The sequence below is a fragment of the Bos grunniens genome, chromosome 21 (genome assembly GCF_055505025.1).
Source record: "Bos grunniens cultivar Pamir isolate PY7600 chromosome 21, Bosgru_T2T1.0, whole genome shotgun sequence".
Taxonomy (NCBI): Eukaryota; Metazoa; Chordata; class Mammalia; order Artiodactyla; family Bovidae; genus Bos; species Bos grunniens.
The window spans coordinates 64,268,954-64,281,883 of record NC_141185.1 but is presented as its reverse complement, the minus strand read 5'-3'; the positions used below and the strand labels follow the sequence as shown (position 1 = coordinate 64,281,883).

The following is a 12,930-nucleotide window of genomic DNA, read 5'->3' as shown; positions in this document are numbered from 1 at the left end:
GCAGTAGGAAAGCGGGTGGTGGTGGAAGCCGTCTCATCATAGTGGTGGTCATAATAATGCTATAACTACCATTTTTGAGTGCTCACTGTATGCTGAGCTCCTCCCATTTGTCAACTCATTTAATCCTCACGACAACCTAATGAGGTGAGTTCTGTTTTATTACAGAAGAAACTGAAGCCCAGATAAGCCAGTAACTTGCTGTAGATGCCAAGGAAACCATGATCCAAATGTAGCAGGCTCCAGCACCCATGCTATTGACTGACCTCTCCTCTCTGCAGTGGCTTCTCCGTCTCTGGAGCTGTTTGTCAATGGCAGTCTCTTCCATTTCTAGAACTCTTAAGTTTGCAAAGCTGACTCTGGGTTTCTCTGGAGCCTTAGTCAGAGAGGTGGGGTTAGTTTCACCCAAGGAACAGGAGGTTGTGTAGGTTGCCAGGCAAAAAATAGCAGCCTCAGTCCCAGAGCCCAGCTCTGATGATGCTAGGCCAAGTATTGTTTTTGTTGTTCAATCGCCAAGTCGTGTCTGACTCTTTGAGACCCCATGGACCACATACAACATGCCAGGCTTCCCTGTCCTTCACATCTCCCGGAGTTTGCTCAAATTCCTGTCCACTGAGTCGGTGGTACTGTCTGACCATCTCATCCTCTGCCACCTCCTTCTCCTTTTGCCTTCAGTCTTTCCCAGCATCAGTGTCCTTTCCAATGAGTCAGCTCTTTGTATTAGGTGGTCAAAGTATTGGAACTTCAGCTTCATCAGTCCTTCCAATGAATATTCAGGTTGATTTCCTTCAGGATTGGCTTGTTTGATCATCTTTTAATCCAAGGGACTCTCAAGAGTCTTATCCAGCACCACAATTCAAAAGCAGCGATTTTTCAGTGCTCAGCCTTCCTTATGGTCCAACTCTCACATCCATAGGTAACTACTGGAAAAACAACAGCTTTGAGTATAAGGGCCTATATTACTCTCCTTCCTAAAACCTGCAGAGGTTCCCAAAGCTCTTTCAGGGAAGGCCACACCTCTGACCTTGGCTTTCTAGGCCAGTGAGAGATGGCTGCATTCACCAATCCATCTTCATCTTACACACCCAGCCCACGTCAGCCCTCTTCCACCCCATCCCACCCCCTGCCCCTACCCACCTTGCCACACCGGTCTTCTTTTTAGCCCTTGAATTTTCCAGAATGCCTCCACCTGAGAGTTTGTACATGTCACTCCCTCCAACTCTGTCTCCCCTTCAGCTATAGAGAGAAGAGGGAAATCTCCATTCAGTCAAAACCCTGGAATATTCTCCCTTATTCTTTTCTTTTTTTCTTTGCATGGACCACAGTTAAATTGTAGGTTTAGGTACCTATTTACATTCTTGATAGGATGTATAAAGGAGGTATTTTTGAGTAGATTCCTTTGTTAATTTTGACAGTGACAAATTCCCATTAGGGAGCCTTGTATGGGACTAGGTCCTGGAATAGGCGATGGGAGAATACATGTGAGATGAAGGCTTCATGGCCACTGCCTGTGGAAAGCTTGCTGGCTAATGAGGAGTCAGCTCATATAAAAGCTTTCACTGTAAGGCAGAGTGAATCAGCCCAATGCTCTAAAGAAGTTTGTAGCAGAGGAGCCCTGAAGAAAGTTATAAGAGGTGATCAGGAGATATTTTTTTGTAGAGGAGTCCATGCTTTGATAGGTGAGAAGAATTTCAGATAAAAAAGGAAGGGCATTCTAGACTGAGAGAGTGCAAAATAAGGCACACAGTTGCTTAAAGACCCAGCAAATCATAATAGCAAATAGGCTTTATTTATATTATTTCCCTTAACCCCTGTGGATGCAGGCACCAAAATGTAAGCCCTACTAGCTCAGGAATTTCAGTCTGTTTTATTCATCCTGGCTCCCACAAAGTGCCTGGTATCATTTTGGTGCTTAATAAATATTTAGTGAATGAATAAGGTAGGTATTTATTGCTTCCATTTTGTAGTTTAGAATATACACAAAAAAGTGACTCAGCTTACATAGAGTCAGGATTTTAAGAAAATATTGGAGATATATTTTATAATGTTAGGGGTGAGAAAAACATTTTAAAGCATAACATAGAGAAAGCAACTGTAAGGGAAATAATTGATAATATTGGTTACAAAATTGTTTTATAAATTAGTCAAGAAAAATTATAAATGAAGTTGTAAAAATCAGACCATGTGATATCATTTAACATGATTAAAAAGTAATGCATTATCATTAATATATAAAGAGCATTTAGGAGTCAGCAGAAAAAGTAAACATCCCCCCCGGCCAAATTGGACAGATACCATGAAGAAGCAGTTCACAAATGTACAAATCATAATAATAATTTTTAAAAACTCATATATATCTTCATTTCACAAGAAATAAAAATGTAAATATATAAGCAGTGTAATGTTATTTTAGTAAAAGCTGACAGACTACAATGTTGATCAAGATCCCAGGAAGCAGACACTCTCATACACTGGGTTCATTTCAGTTCAGTTCAGTCGCTCAGTCATGTCCGACTCTTTGCGACCCCATGAATCACAGCACGCCAGGCCTCCCTGTCCATCACCAACTTCCGGAGTTCACTCAGACTCAGTCCGTCGAGTCAGTGATGCCATCCAGCCATCTCATCCTCTGTCATCCCCTACTCCTCCTGCCCACAATCCCTCCCAGCATCACAGTCTTTTCCAATGAGTCAACTCTTCGCATGAGGTAGCCAAAGTATTGGAGTTTCAGCTTTAGCATCAGTCTTTCCAAAGAACACCCAGGACTGATCTTTAGAAAGGACTGGTTGGATCTCCTTGCAGTCCAAGGGACTCTCAAGAGTCTTCTCCAACACCACAGTTCAAAAGCATCAATTCTTCGGCACTCAGCTTTCTTCACAGTCCAACTCTCACATCCATACATGACCACTGGAAAAACCATAGCCTTGACTAGACGGACCTTTGTTAGCAAAGTAATGTCTCTGCTTTTGAATATGCTATCTAGGTTAGTCCTAACTTTTCTTCCAAGGAGTAAGCGTCTTTTAATTTCATGGCTGGTGCAAGAATATAAATTGGTGTAGTCTTGATGGAAAGCATTTAGCAATACACTCTAAAATATAAAATGAATATACTCTTTGATTCAGAATTTTAGCAACTTGGGAGGAAGTGAACAATTTAATCAAAATGTCTTCACAAGTAACATTCTCACAGTGTTCTTCATAATGTAATGAAGATTTGGAAACAACTTAAATGTCTATCAATAAGAGATTAGCTAAATAAGTTATGATATGTATAAATGGATTTCTGTGCATTTATTACATAGAATGGTATATAGTAGGGGTTGGCAAATTGGCTCATAGGCAAAATCCAGTTCGGTGAACTATTTTGCTAGTAAAATGTTATTGGCACACAGCCACACCTACTAACTGATACATTGTTTATAGCTAGTTTCACACTGCAGTGGTCACTTGAGCAGTTGCAACAGAGACCAAATGGCCCAGAGGCCTGAAATATTTATTATTTGTCCCTATTAAAAAATGTTTGCTGATCCCTAATTTATAAATATGTTCACTGACATGGAAAGCTCTCTGTAACATGTTTGATTGCTAAGTCGTGTCCAACTCTCTTTGTGACCCCATGGACTGTAGCCCACCATGCTCCTCAGTCCATGGGATTTCCCAGCAAGAATACTGGAGTGGATTGCCATTTCCTTCTCCAGGGGATCTTCCCAACTTAGAGATCAAAACTCTGCCTCCTGCACTGGCAGGCAGATTCGTTACCCCTGAGCCACCAGGGAAGCCTGAAAGCAGGGTACAAAATCTGTTATATAAGACCACGTGGTAATAGGGAAGGGACAAAACACTTTAAAAATGTATTTTTCAGAAAGATGTTTTGAATTATGTTTATCAGACATAGTATGTACTGGGTACCTGTGAGTTGTGAGATTTTAAGTGATTTTTACTTTAACCTCTTTATATTTTCTGTAATTCCTAAGTTTCTAAAAAAATTACGTAAGTAAAATGGATAAATGACTATTGAGTTCAGAGTTCATATCATTGCTTTTTGAATAAAAATCTTGAATTAACAACTCACAAAAAAAGGAAGTAGAACTACTAAGGGAACTGTCAAAGGTTGAAAATAATGCAAGCTGAAATTGTTTTATTTTTTAAATTAGCAAATTTTAAACCGAATTGGTACTGGCTGGAGAGTTCAATAAAACTCTTCTTTCATAAATTGCTTGTGTCCTTATCAGTTCAGTTCAGTCGCTAGGCATGTCCAACTCTTTGCGACCCCATGAGCAGCAGACACCAGGCCTCCCTGTATATCACCAACTCCTGGAGTTTACCTAAACCCATGTCCATTGAGTCGGTGATGCCATCCAACCATCTCATCCTCTGTCGTCCCCTTCTCCTCCTGCCCTCAATCTTTCCCAGCATCAGGGTCTTTTCAAATGAGTCAGCTCTCTGCATGAGGTGGCCAAAGTATTGGAGTTTCAGCTTCAACATCAGTCCCTCAGGTGAACACCCTGGACGGATCTCCTTTAGGATGAATTGGTTGGACCTCCTTGCAGTCCAAGGGACTCTCAAGAGTCTTCACCAACACCACAGTTCAAAAGCATCAATTCTTCGGCGCTCAGCTTTCTTCACAGTCCAACTCTCACATCCATACATGATCACCGGAAAAACCATAGCCTTGACTAGACGGACCTTTGTTGGCAAAGTAATATCTCTGCCTTTCAATATACTATCTAGGTTGGTCATAACTTTTCTTCCAAGGAGTAAGCGTCTTTTAATTTCATGGCTGCAATCACCATCTGCAGTGATTTTGGAGCACAAAAAAATAAAGTCTGACACTGTTTCCACTGTTTCCTCATCTATTTGCCATGAAGTGATGAGACCGGATGCCATGATCTTCGTTTTCTGAATGTTGAGCTTTAAGCCAACTTTTTCACTCTCCTCTTCACTTTCATCAAGAGGCTCTTTAGTTCTTCACTTTCTGCCATAAGAGTGGTGTCATCTGCATATCTGAGGTTATTGATATTTCTCCTGGCAATCTTGATTCCAGCTTGTGCTTCTTCCAGCCCAGCATTTCTCATGATGTACTCTGCATATAAGTTAAATAAGCAGGTGACAATATATAGCCTCGATGAACTCCTTTTCCTATTTGGAACCAGTCTATTGTTCCATGTCCAGTTCTAACTGTTGTTTCCTGACCTGTATATAGGTTTCTCAAGAGACAGGTCAGGTGGTCTGGTATTCCCATCTCTTTCAGAATTTTCCACAGTTTATTGTGATCCACACAGTCAAAGGCTTTGGCATAGTCAATAAAGCAAAAATAAATGTTTTTCTGGAACTTTCTTGCTTTTTAGATGATCCAGCAGATGTTGACAATCGATTTCTGGTTCCTCTGCCTTCTCTAAAACCAGCTTGAACATCTGGAATTTCACTGTTCACGTATTGCTAAAGCCTGGCTTGCAGAATTTTGAGCATTACTTTACTAGTGTGTGAGATGAGTGCAGTTGTGCAATAGTTTGAGCATTCTTTGGCATTGCTTTTCTTTGGGATTGGAATGAAAACCTGGACCCTGCCTCAAGGCTGTACCACCATTTGGTTGCTCCTCCTCTGTTTCTGTATCCCCTCCCTTCCCTGATCAGCAACTGTTTGAATCTGCCTTTTGGGACTCAGGGAAGGTCAAGGATGCTGAGTGAAGCCTAGATCCTACAAACGAGAAATGGAGATCACAGAGCAGATCTGTACTCTAGAGTCCCACAGAATCCTGCTTGGTTTTAATTCAGGGAATTGTGAAACTATGACTGATAACTTCCTGTCAAAATGGAGCATAGGACTGCCTCAGTTTGGAGAACAGACACTGAACTGGAAGTAGTTCTGATTTCCAAGTCCTAGATCTGAGTTTTGTATGTTTAAAATGTCAATCTCTTGGTCTCCTATTTTGGTGTAACAGACCCAACTAGAAGTAATTGGAGGAGTGACAGCTCAAATTTTAATAGAATAAATCTCATTTCTTTTCAGAAGAATAAGCGTGAAACCAGGTTTGGACCTGGCGCTTTGGGAACACTTGTAGCCAGGTAGCCAGTTGCCTAGTTTTATAAAAAGTAAGGTTGCAGTTATTAGCTTCCTGCAGACATTGTTCTGAGAATGTCTGGTGGCATCTAAGTCTGACACAGCTCAGAAAACTCAAATTCAGTCTGAAATTACACCCATACTGTGACTTACTTATTTCCATGGATATCTGAACCATAGCTACTTTATTTTGATTTTTAATTGTGATATTCTCCTTAATAGCCAAAGCAGAACTATAATTAACAATGTTAGTGTTTTTCTAGGTATAAGAAGTTGCAAGGATTTGGATTCATAAAATCTTTTCCTGAAAATATCTATCTGAAGGACTGTTTTTGCAGTTTTTCCCAGAGCACTTTGTTTTTTTATCTCCACCCTGAACTCCTTTCAGGGGTGTTAAAGGTCAGCAGCTGCAGTGGCCATGATTTGATCTTTGTAGAGGTAGATGGCAAGTGTCAGTTTTCAGTTGATAGGGCCCCTTCATGGTCATAAGCTTGACCGTGATTTTGGGGGCACATCTCATGACCATTGTCTCCCATGGTACTGAGAATGCTGACAATTCCCAGGTCTGGCAAATATTTCTCCAATAGGCCATTCAATGTGCTATTACTGGACTAGGCCATAAAACAGTATCCAAAATTCTCTGGACCACCTGTCTTACTAGCTTCTTGGTCCAGGAAACATTCTCTCTTGTTCTTCTTCCCATATCTAGAGTTACACTGTTATCAATCTCATATGAAACTACATATAATTTTATCAAAGGCTCAGTCACACACTTGGTAATGTAAGAAACAGCAGTTTTGTAAAACAGGTGAAATACAAATAACATAGCCAGCAGTATTAAAGTCATAAGTAAGAATTAAGCTAAGAGCTTCCATTAGATGCAGCCCAGTATATCCCTGGTCATCTGACTTAGTCTATTCCATATGAATCCTTATCTTCCAGGGAAATTATATATTGGCACTGTCTATAAGGTACATAGCCCAGTTTCCTAGTGTTACTAGACTGATTATCCTTCAGTTCAGTTCAGTCACTCAGTCATGTCTGACTCTTTGTGACCCCATGAATTGCAGCATGCCAGGCCTCCCTGTCCATCACCAACTCCCAGAGTTCACCCAAACTCATGTGCATTCAGTTGGTGATGCCATCCAGCCATCGCATCCTCTGTCATCCTCTTATCCTCCTGCCCCCAATCCCTCCCAGCATCAGAGTCTTTTCCAATGAGTCAACTCTTCACATGAGGTGGCCAAAGTATTGGAGTTGCAGCTTTAGCATCAGTCTTTCCAAAGAACACCCAGGACTGATCTCCTTTAGAATGGACTGGTTGGATCTCCTTGCAGTCCAAGAGACTCTCAAGAGTCTTCTCCAACACCACAGTTCAAACGCATCAGTTCTTCAGCACTCAGCTTTCTTCACAGTCCGACTTTCACATCCTTAGTATGACTTAATTGTTCCCAACATAGAGGAGACTTTAAACCTAAATTATCATAGCCTGGTGTTATCTATATTAATCCATCCTGTAATTGTGGGAGATTTTTTCCTTTGCTGAAACTTTGCTTGTTGCTCTGATTGAGCTTGAGTAATAGAAGAAAACTCAAATTTATGACCAGGGTCAAAGCAGGCATTATTAACTGGCCAAGTGAGGAGATCCCATCCAGTAGTATCAGTAGTGACCTGAACATGACTATAATTTTCCTTGTAAAGTAAATTTTCTCAGGGCCAACCAATCTGAGCCTTGGAGTGAAGAAATTCACCAAGATAACCCAGAACTGGACACAGGTAATTGGCCACAATCCCAACAATTGGATTGATTTCTAAAACTAGCATAGGATCAGGCCTATGATAGAAAAGCGTTTGATTTATATGCAAAGGTCTAAGAAGTCGAGAAAACATTATAAATGATCATATGAATCAGGTGCAGCGTTTTAGGCAAACTGTCTGTCTCTAATGTTGTCTTCTTCTCATCCTGGTGTAGTACAGTTTCTCCTCTGGGTGTCATTTTAAGGTGAGATCAGGTCAGCTGTCCTCTCTATAGACTAGTCCAGTGTAAGGGCCTTTGGAAGTGGGAATTAATCTACGAGTCAATTTACCTTCAATTTCACTGTGAATGAGCTAGTTAAGAGTACCTGATAAAAAGGTCCTTCCATCCAGGTTGGAGACAGCCCATTAAATTATGTCCTTTTCCGGTTCTGCTTGTAGATTGTGAGGCATCTGATCTTCGTCCAAAGATAAATTACTGAGATAAGCTTCAGAAACAAACTTAGGGTGTCTCTTAATAATTCAAGTGAATTTTGCATTAATATACCATAACAGCAAAGAACTATTCAGGAAATGGGTCTTAGTAGATACAGACCTTCATTAACAAACTGGGATTTAATATTTATTAAACATCTTTTTCTCCCTAAAATCACCCTCATTTTTACCAAATGTAAACAAATTAAGACTACTTTGTTTGCAAAATAGTTCTGGTGTGAATAAACCTGACCTGATGATTTATATAACAATAATTGATCATAGACTTTTTGCTTTGCTGAAACTTTTATGGAATCTCAGACCAAACTTTTAGAATAAAATCTTTCAGGGCTAGGAAAGTCATGCCAAAGGCTTATCACAGATTTTGCCTAACAAATCTGGGTGAAGTCTTCACTTTTCACGGTCTGAAAAATTCCTTGAGATTTCTATACTTGTTAGTGACATAACCTTCCTAACTTGTCTGATAAAGTTATTGGAAACCTAAGAGTTTCCAATGTATGGAGGGGTCATATAGAAAAGATAATTGTTTCCATTTGTTTATAATTTTACCAAATTAATGTCATAATTAGCTTGAGGGGAATATTTACCCTACTCCTGGGAAACACTGATTCAAACCCGTAAATTTTTTCAGATAGAAACCGTAATAGTTATAAGCATGTTCACTAGTTCAGTCCTTTTGTTAACCTTTGTAAAGTCATCAGGTTTCCCATTAGAATATCAGAACATGACAAAATTTTAGGAACTCCGTATAAGTTCTAGGTTATCTATATAAGTAGCATTTGTCATACAATATAACCTGAGAGGATTTATTACTCATTTGATAATAATTCCCATGTAATTTAACCAATCAAATAAACACAACTGGTTTAATATATCTCTCTTTGGGATGTTTCAGGGGCCCTCTGAAGCATCCCAAAGTTAGCTAGAGGTCAAAAGAACTTCGATAGAATTTGATTTAGGAAATTTTGTCCCCCCAAAATCAAAAGGGTTTAGAACAGCCAGTCAGATTTAGCCAACACTGTGGGGTGTGTCACTTAGCTTGCGTGTGTCACAGTGGGTGTACACACCAAGGCTCAGGGTCTAGTGGCAGTGCATTCTGCCATCTTGGACCCCGTTGGTTCTAACCAGTCTTCCTGTGGCTAAGTCATTCCTAACAAAATCTACTTACCCAACTAACTGTAATCCAGTCTTAGAAAGTCCTGATCATGCGTAACTCACTCATTTCACTACTTTTTCATTTCTCACACCTTTTCTTACTGAAAGCACTTCCCTGAAAGTTTGTCTTCCAGGTTGTGTTTGTTTCTTTCCTTGTTAACAAATCTGTAACAAAGAGAATACAGTCTTATTTGACCTCTAGTAAATCTAGGTACAACAGAAGTATTATACTTATTGATGGTTCTAAAGACATGTCTATATCACCAAGTATTAATTTAATATTGAATTTTTCCTAGTTCACAAGAACCTGAAATTCATTTAGCTTAATTTAGAATTGTTTGATTTGTAAGCACTTACATTTCTTTAAGCCATTTAAATAGAGCTCATTTACAAATTAATCTCAACAATATTATCCAGAGACTGAGACACACACATATCCAGAGAGCCACAACACAAGATTTGGCTTCATTTTCTAAACCTAGTCCTGGATCAGATATTACAATATAAAATTTACTAGTTTATAAATAACAGTTGGGATAAATAATATTTTTAAAACCTTCTTCCCATTTGCCCTTCAGTCTTAAGAATTAGAGATGGTCTAGATTAGTGTTCCTAAGAGCCCTGATCTCAAGGCAAGGAAGAGAAAATCAAGCTCTAACAAAACAGCACAGGTCTAAACAAAATGGCAGCCACACAAAGCAAAATGGCCGTCATAAATCACAACACAGAACACATGCACATACCCAACCATCCTAATCAGACACTCCCGTAAATACAAGATTACATTCTCTCAGAAAACCTCCTATAGAGACACAGAACTTCAGATCCAAGTTCTACCAGAGTGAATGAAAGTAATCTCAAGTCTTCAAAGATTTCAAAGGGAGGAAAGGAAGTCAGGCTGAAAGAAAAGGGGGAAGGAGGTGGGATGGGGGCGCAAAAGGGGTGACCTTACAGACATCTCTTGCCACCTGCAGATACTCAGGTGTTATGGGACTACTGGGCTTCCAAAGAAGGGAGGACTAGAAATCGGCCCTACCAGAGACCAGGCCAGACCAGAACAGAACCAGAATTCAAACCAGAAACCAGAACAGGACCAGAATTCAAGTTCTCTGCCAAGCAGGGGTGATTGGCCTCCGATCCTCAGCTCAGTCTGAGGCCCTTCGACCAGATTCCTGTGTCTAAGACTGGGGGACTAGAAAAAAGGGTAGGATAGGAAGGGTTAAGGAGAGGAAAGAGAGAGTGAAGGTGAGAGAGGTCAGTAGAGTCTCTTGTTCCTTACCCGGTCGGGGCACCCTGGCCAGTTGTCTGCGTCAGGAGGAGACCAAGGACAAAAGGGTCCCAGTTGGAGCTGCTGGGTCTGGTCCGTTGGCGGGCAAGCTGGTCCCCAAGCACCCTGAGTGGTCAGTATGTCAGTTGAGTACCCCAAGTAGTCAGGATGTCAGTGGTGGTGAAGAAGAGTCCACACCAGAGTCACCATTTGTTGCAGGAAGGGGGACCCCTTCCAGGGCCCAGAAATGGACTCTTGTCTAACACTCAGAAACCAGTTGTCTGAGGAGATACATGTGCTAACAGAGCAAGAGATTTTATTGGGAAAGGGTGGAGAGCAGAAGGGTAAGGGAACCCAGGAGGACTGCTCTGCCCCATGGCTCGCAGTCTCAGGTTTTATGGTGATGGGATTAGTTTCTGGGTTGTCTCTGACCAATCATCCTGACTCAGAGTCCTTCCTGGTGGTGCACACATTGCTCCGCCAAGATGGATGCCAGTGACAAGGATTCTGGGAAGTGGTCAGACACGTGGTGTCTCTTCCGGTTGGTGGTGGCTTACTAGTTCCATGTCCTTACCAGGACCTCCTGTCATAAAACAGCTCATGCAAATGATGACTATGGTGCCTGGCCAGGGTTGGCAGATTCAGTCAGTGTGCTTCCCCTAACACACCAAATTGTTCAAACAGTGTAAACTTTTTTTTTTTTAAGAACGTAAAGTAGGGGTTTATTTAAGTAAGGATACGCTCTCAGGGAGAGTGAGCAGGCAGGTGAGGAGCTGCCACACTGGATTTCTTTGCTAAACTGGTTATGATGAGCATACTAATGAAGGGGCATGATATTCACTAAGGAGTAATTTGGGGGGCATCTTCCCTGGTTTTCATGCCAGCTCCATTTTCCTGAAAGGAAGAGGGATTTTTGTCCTTATTTAGCTTAAATCAGAAGTGTCAGTACATGATGGGTACTTCTTATCTATAAGGCTAATTTTATTTTTAATAAGATCATAATGAGCAAAAGGTTACATTTGAACACAGGAGATTCCCACCTTTCCCCACCTTTCTTTGTCTTCTATTCAGACCCTCATCACCCAATTTCCTATCAGTCTGAAGGTTTCTGCTTTGCTTTGTCTATCTGTGGACCCCTGCTGTTTACAAGATATGTGATTTCCTGCTACCTTTTCTCTGCTCATATCTAGCTACCTGCATGCTGTAAGATTTCCCCCTCAAGGAGTCTGGACTCTTAAAACCTTATAAGTGGCAGAGGGGCTGATGGTCCATCTTCTGTAACCGCTTCAAGCTGACCATGGGCATTGTCCCTACCTGTGGATTCAGATCTCCTTGCTGTTTGTCAGAAATAAGGTTCTAGGGATTGTGTGTAAACTGTTTTGATTTAAAGCTAAATGAAACTGAATGTAAGATTCCACAAGTGATACTTTTACTACAGTGGCAAAGTCTCTACAGAATAATAATAAGTGCTGCTGAAGATGAGCAGCAACTGGCATTCTCATTCTTTGCTGATTGGGATACAAAAGAGTTATTTTGGAAAACAAGTTTTCAGTTTCTTGCAAAGTTTAGTGTATACTTGGCAGTGTGATACCCAGCAGTCCCACCTGTATGTATTTACCATTAAAAAATGAAAACTCATGTGTACACAAAAACATATATATTACATAAATATTTATAGCAGTCTGTCCACAATTATCAAAAACTGGAAACAATGCAAATGGTCACTAATGGGTATACCCACACAATGGAATACCACTCACTAGTTTAAAAAAATCGTGCTATTGAGACCCACAACAACTTACATGAATCTCAGAGGCTCTGTGCTGAGTGAAAGAAGGCAATCTCAAAAGCTGACACACTGTATGATTCCATTTATATGGCCTTCTTGACAAGACAAAATTAAAGGGATGGGGACTAGACAAGTGGTTGCCAAGTGTTAGGTCTGGAGACATGACTATAAAGGGACAGCACCAGGGTTTGGGGGTTGATGGAACCACTCTGTCTCTATATCGTGGTGGTGGTTACAAAAATCTATGCTTTTATTGTAATTTGTAGAACTGCACACCCCCAAATAGTCAATTTTACTATATGTTAATTTAAAAATAAAATTTAAATATATGTAAGAAAGGTTAGAGAAGAATGCACAAAATAACAGTATTATTTTTTTTAATTGTAATTTTATGGGCAGCATTCTTATTTTTC

The 12,930-nt window shown here is 40.5% G+C and overlaps 1 protein-coding gene across 4 annotated transcripts in view; it reads left to right on the top strand.

Annotated features, from left to right (window-relative positions):
* CERS3 (ceramide synthase 3) overlaps nucleotides 1-12,930 on the top strand; it is a 168,631-nt gene that overhangs the window by 88,491 nt on the left and 67,210 nt on the right. The window lies entirely within an intron of this gene.